General features: G+C 34.8%; 1 long non-coding RNA gene across 1 annotated transcript in view; it reads left to right on the top strand.

Annotated features, from left to right (window-relative positions):
- Positions 1 to 485: 485 nt before the first annotated feature.
- Positions 486 to 5,178, top strand: part of LOC138170102 (uncharacterized) — a 39,122-nt gene continuing 34,429 nt past the window's right edge. Inside the window, exon 1 of the long non-coding RNA XR_011170542.1 lies at positions 486 to 561. This is a non-coding gene — a long non-coding RNA (uncharacterized lncRNA). The remainder of the gene's footprint in view (positions 562 to 5,178) is intronic.

Below are 5,178 nucleotides of genomic sequence, written 5' to 3'. Positions count from 1 at the left end.
CAAATTTTGTAAGGCAAATGTCTGAAACATTTCAGAGGCGAGGGGGTATTGCTTCAGCACAGAGTGATTGCAGACTGATAAAATTATAGTAGTCTGTGGTTTTCCTTTATTTTGCATTATGAATGAGGGCTACATGTTACTTTAGGTTCTCACTAGTCTAGTTCTACAGTAATGATTAAAAATGCTGTGTCTTTCCTATTCATTTTTATAGGAGAATATAAAGTCCTGTTTTATGGGGGAAAAGAGGGAAGGAGGTTTTTTAAAGAATATGTGGTTGCTTTTGTACACAAAAGGATGTAACTGAGAGTAGTCCTCCCCTTTCTCCCAACACACAAATGTTAATCTACAATGCTCAGCTTATCGCATGCTGTACTTTTGACATGAACTTAAAAAAAAAAAGACCAAAATACTTAAACCACAAATGCTTGCATAGAATTGTACATGCAGGAGACAGGAAATTCATGGCTAAGAGCCAAACAGGAAGTGGTAATTTATATAACACTATACAAAACTGCAAACAGACAAGAGACCTCTGAACTCTGAACAATTAATAAGCTAAAGGTAATTTTTCTTCATATTTTATTCTTTAGTAATCAAGTTATATTGTAACAAAAGATGGTAGGTTGTATTATGCACATTTGCAGAGAATCAGAGTTTTTAGTTTGTTTCTTATTAATTTGACAACTGATTTATTGGAACTGGAGAATGGCAAAGCCGAAGAAGACTTTGTAATTGGATTTCATTTACAGTTTTTGAAAACAAGCATTTTAGAAAGATACTATCTGCATCCAGAGAAAGAACTGATAAATTGAAATATGTATAGAATAATTTTACATATATCTACAACCTTTTGTCTAATGGTATCCATGTGGGGGGGAGAAAGGAAGAAAAAAATTTACATGATAACTTTATTATATATTTAAAGGAATACAAAATTGTACATAATAGACTTACAGTTTCATGTGCAATCACCTTTATTATACTGTATGGAAATGGAAATGCTTGTTTTATTCCATATAATTTAAGAAAAGTTCAATGTAATGTGCTTGGAAAGGAAATCTCACAGTAGGTCTATAATTTAGAGGAATTCAGAAAAGAGATATGAGTTAACATTTCTGGTAGGGTCAGAGCATGTTCCTATGCATGCATTCTAAACTATCAGAGGAAGCTCATTCAATGCAAAAGCTCAATTAGGCAGAAAGAATTTTGAATTTTAGTAGTAAGACTGAATTCTAAAGTCTTCAAGCCAATGTTGCAATTATGAACTGATAATTATTTGTAGATTATTATTTTTTACAAATGATATAAAGTTTATATGGTTTGATCTATAAATTCTGTTATGACAAAGTGTAGTTTATACTTACAATGCCTTTTGTGAGGAAAAAAATAGGATTAGCTACTGGACATGAATGAAAAATAACTGAACAATAGCAAATCACACAGGGCACTGAAGCTGTATAAAACAATGTTTAGAAAGGGAAGTACTCTGAAGATGTAAATAAGTCACTTTGTTGAGATTTTTTTGGCTGAACACAATTATTTCCTTCTTGTGGAAGGCTCATTGTGGCTAGATCCACAATGTAACACAATGGATGGAGAGCCAGCCAGCCTGAGACTTAGGGAGACTTAGTGTCAAGTCCTGCCATGATACATATAGATTGACTTGTTGACCTTTCAAGTCACATAACTTCTTACCGCCCCCCGGCAACTGTCAATCGGCATTGGTAGAAGAAATTAACTCACTGAGAGTTCCCTATAGTGATTACTAGTGTGGTTGAAAAAAAAAAAGAAGATTTTCAAGAATGAGGCACTTGTGTGTAATTCAGGCAAAATTGCACACCTGCTATTTTTTTTCATGGGAATTATGGCATCACCTTCAATCTGACAATTCCTAATCTCCCTAGTTGTTATGATTCTCCCTTACCCTCTCTCTGGGAATTACTTAACACTCTCTAGACAGAGAGATTTACAAATAGATACTATATGTGTATATGTAAGCATTTATACATATAGTATTTTTATGCAATATATGTGTGGATATGTTAGTTTTTCACAGCAGCATGTAAACTTCTCAAAGGAAAAAAACAAACAAAACTTGATTTGCTAGATCTCTTAGCACAGTGTTTTACATATAGTAGGGGCTTAATAAAGGCTTTATTGGATTATTGAATTGAATCAAAATATGAATGCGCAATAACCTATTTTAACACTGAGAATTCCCACTTCCACAGATATTCTCCTTCCCCACAAAGGAAAAAAAAAACAATTGAAGAGCAAACAAAGGCATCTACTAAATAGAATAAGAAGTCACTCTAAAATATCTTTAGGGAAGATAACTTTTCATCTTCTGTGTTTTTAAAAATTCCTGTGTGCTAAAATAATAGGCACTAAAATATTTTTTATGACACAACAGAGGGGGAACCAATTGCCAATGTTGAAACTATGGATTCCTTATTGATAAGTTAAAATGCAATACAAGATTGTATTGTGGGAAAGTGTTCTTAAAACATGCAGCTTTTTTAATAGGGAGAAAGGGGGAGGCAATCTTCCTTTATGTCAATAAGCAATTCCACAAAATACGGGGCTGGGTAATAGGCTAAGAGATATTTCAGTAAGCAATTTACCTGACAGGACACTACAGCAGCTTGAGGAAGCAGAACAGATGAGGAGCTGAGATTCAGAAGCTTTTACATGAATACTTTCATTTTAAACTTAAAAGAAAGTTAGTATAAATTTCCTTTAGTTTAAAAAGATATTATTTGTTTCGTTCCTTTTTACAACAGCTACCCCTCCCCCAATCATACACCTCCCTCTCTGATCTTCAGTTTTTGTAAAAATGAAAACAACATTTCATCCAGATTAACTAAAACAGTGCCTTTGTCTTTTCCCTTTATTTTGCCCTATATACTACATGTTACATCCACTTTACAAGTCCCCCTCTCTCTATTAGAGGAAAAGAGATGTGTTTCCATAATTAGTTTTCCCAGATGGAGATTGTTCATTATAATTAGTCAGAGTAAAAGTGTTTTTTTTTATTTTTCATTTACGTAATTATAATCATGGATATTTTTTGTTGATTCTGAATTTTTTGATCAGTGTTACTTCATACAACTCATGTTTTTTTCTCTGGTTTTCTCATATTCAGCATTTGTTCTAAGGCAATAATATTTGTAAAAAAAAAAAAAACTTGCCATAATTTGCTCAGCTATTCCCCAAATATTAGGTACTCATTTCATTTCCAAGTCTTTTTCCTAGCCCAAAGTACACAGTTCAGATATGTTTCTAATTCATGGTACCTATCACTGATCTCCTTGGAAAACATGCCCAAGATTAGAATTTTTAACTTTTCTCACAGAATTTTAAATGGCTTTCCATAATGATTGGACAAACTTCATAGCTCTAATTACCAGCTTATTGGTGTATTTCACAGTTTTGAAAACAAGGGCAAATGGCCTTGTCTTGGATAGGGGAAAGGGTGTGTAACAGAAAGAAATGTCCCCTTTAAGGAAAGGGTGGTGGCATTGCTTACCGTGTTTCCCCGATAATAAGACCTATCCCTAAAATAAGCCCTCCCCTTACTGTGTAAGATTCCTCTAAAATAAGCCCTCCCCCGAAAATAAGCCCTATTGAGATTGCTACTGTAGTGAAGGTGATCCCTTGCGCTACACGCTACATTACGGTACCCTCTGTATGCACCGTCCCCCCCCCCGGGTGAAACGCACGCCGCGCTCTGAGCTGCATCCAATCAGAGCTGCAGCACTGAGCATGTCATCCTGTTCTTTATTGTATTCAATTTTTAAAAAAGGTATAATTTTTTGTTCACATTTACCTGTTTATTAAAATTGCTGTCAATGTTCATTAAAATAAGCCCTCCCCTGAAAATAAGCCCTCTGGTGTTTTTCTGTCCAAAAAAAATTAATAACACAGTGTCTTATTATCGGGGAAACACGGTAGTTGTTAAGAATCCTAAGGTAAACCAGAAATAAAATATCTGTAAAGGCAATGGTTATTTAATGTAAAATGTTGGAAAACCTGCAAGTCCTTCAATTGTCAAAATAATTAAAATGCTCTGAGTTTGAATTGAAAGACACCAGTAATAATCCCTTTTATTGAGGGAACTAGTCTTTGTTTAGTGAACTCTTTAATTGATTGGGTAATAAATGGAAAAAATCATTTGGTTTCAATGTAAGAATGTGTAAATGACTTGCAGATCTAAAGAATATGTTTTTGTTGGTCAAGGTCTTGACTGTTTCAATTAAAAACCTTGTGCATAGAGTTAGGGTGCATATGGTTTTGTCAAAAGGTATGATACTAAAGGAGAACTTGACCTCCCTTGATTCATGTAATAAGACTGACCAGAGGTCTTTGCTTTTTGACATTAGTGCCTTAGAAGAATGGCATCTTGATTGGATACCTGTTGTTCAGGTGAAGGCCTAGATTACGGACTGTTGTCTGAGAAAGCACAGTCTGATCCCTTGCCTCTCAGAGTAAATAGGAATAAAACAAAGGAGGTTAGTCAAACATGACAATCACAGTGCTTTATAAAGCAATCTAGTACAGGAGGTCTCTGGAAATATCAATAATACATCTTACAATGTGATGTAACATGCTGAGATACTTCTGCTTTTTCTCAGCACTACATATATAAACCACCACAAGCAGCATGGGAAATTTACAATATCTTCTAACATTGTCTTAAAAAGCTGATTGACTGCTGGTTGTGAAGTGGTCGTCTAAATTATTTCTTTTCATTGAGGGTAGTCTACTTTCCTTTTGGATACTCAAAATTTGAAGCAATGGAAACAATTTGGTGAAAATATGTATTTAATACAGTGGCCTATATAAAATATCTAGGCAGAGTGTTATGAAGAGAGGCAGCTTGGCATGTTGCACAGCGAACTAGTCTTAGTCAAGAAGATCTGGGTTCAAGTCTTGCCTCTGGTATATATTAACTGTGTGACCCTAGATAAATCAGTTAACTTCTCAATGAAAGAAGAAAGAGAAGAAGGAAGGAAGGAAGGAAGGAAGGAAGGAAGGAAGGAAGGAAGGAAGGAAGGAAGGAAGGAAGGAAGGAAGGAAGGAAGGAAGGAAGGAAAGAAGGAAGGAAGGAAGGAACTTGAATGTTAGTCTTCTTGTCTTTGAGGCTTTTATTCATCCTGTCTCTCTGGAATTACAAAT

The sequence above is a fragment of the Petaurus breviceps genome, unplaced genomic scaffold (assembly GCF_028583685.1).
Source record: "Petaurus breviceps papuanus isolate PSGF00001 unplaced genomic scaffold, PetGlider_PUasm1.0 126, whole genome shotgun sequence".
In the NCBI taxonomy this organism is placed as follows: domain Eukaryota; kingdom Metazoa; phylum Chordata; class Mammalia; order Diprotodontia; family Petauridae; genus Petaurus; species Petaurus breviceps.
The sequence above is the reverse complement of the archived record's forward strand: the minus strand, read 5'-3'. Positions and strand labels throughout refer to the sequence as shown.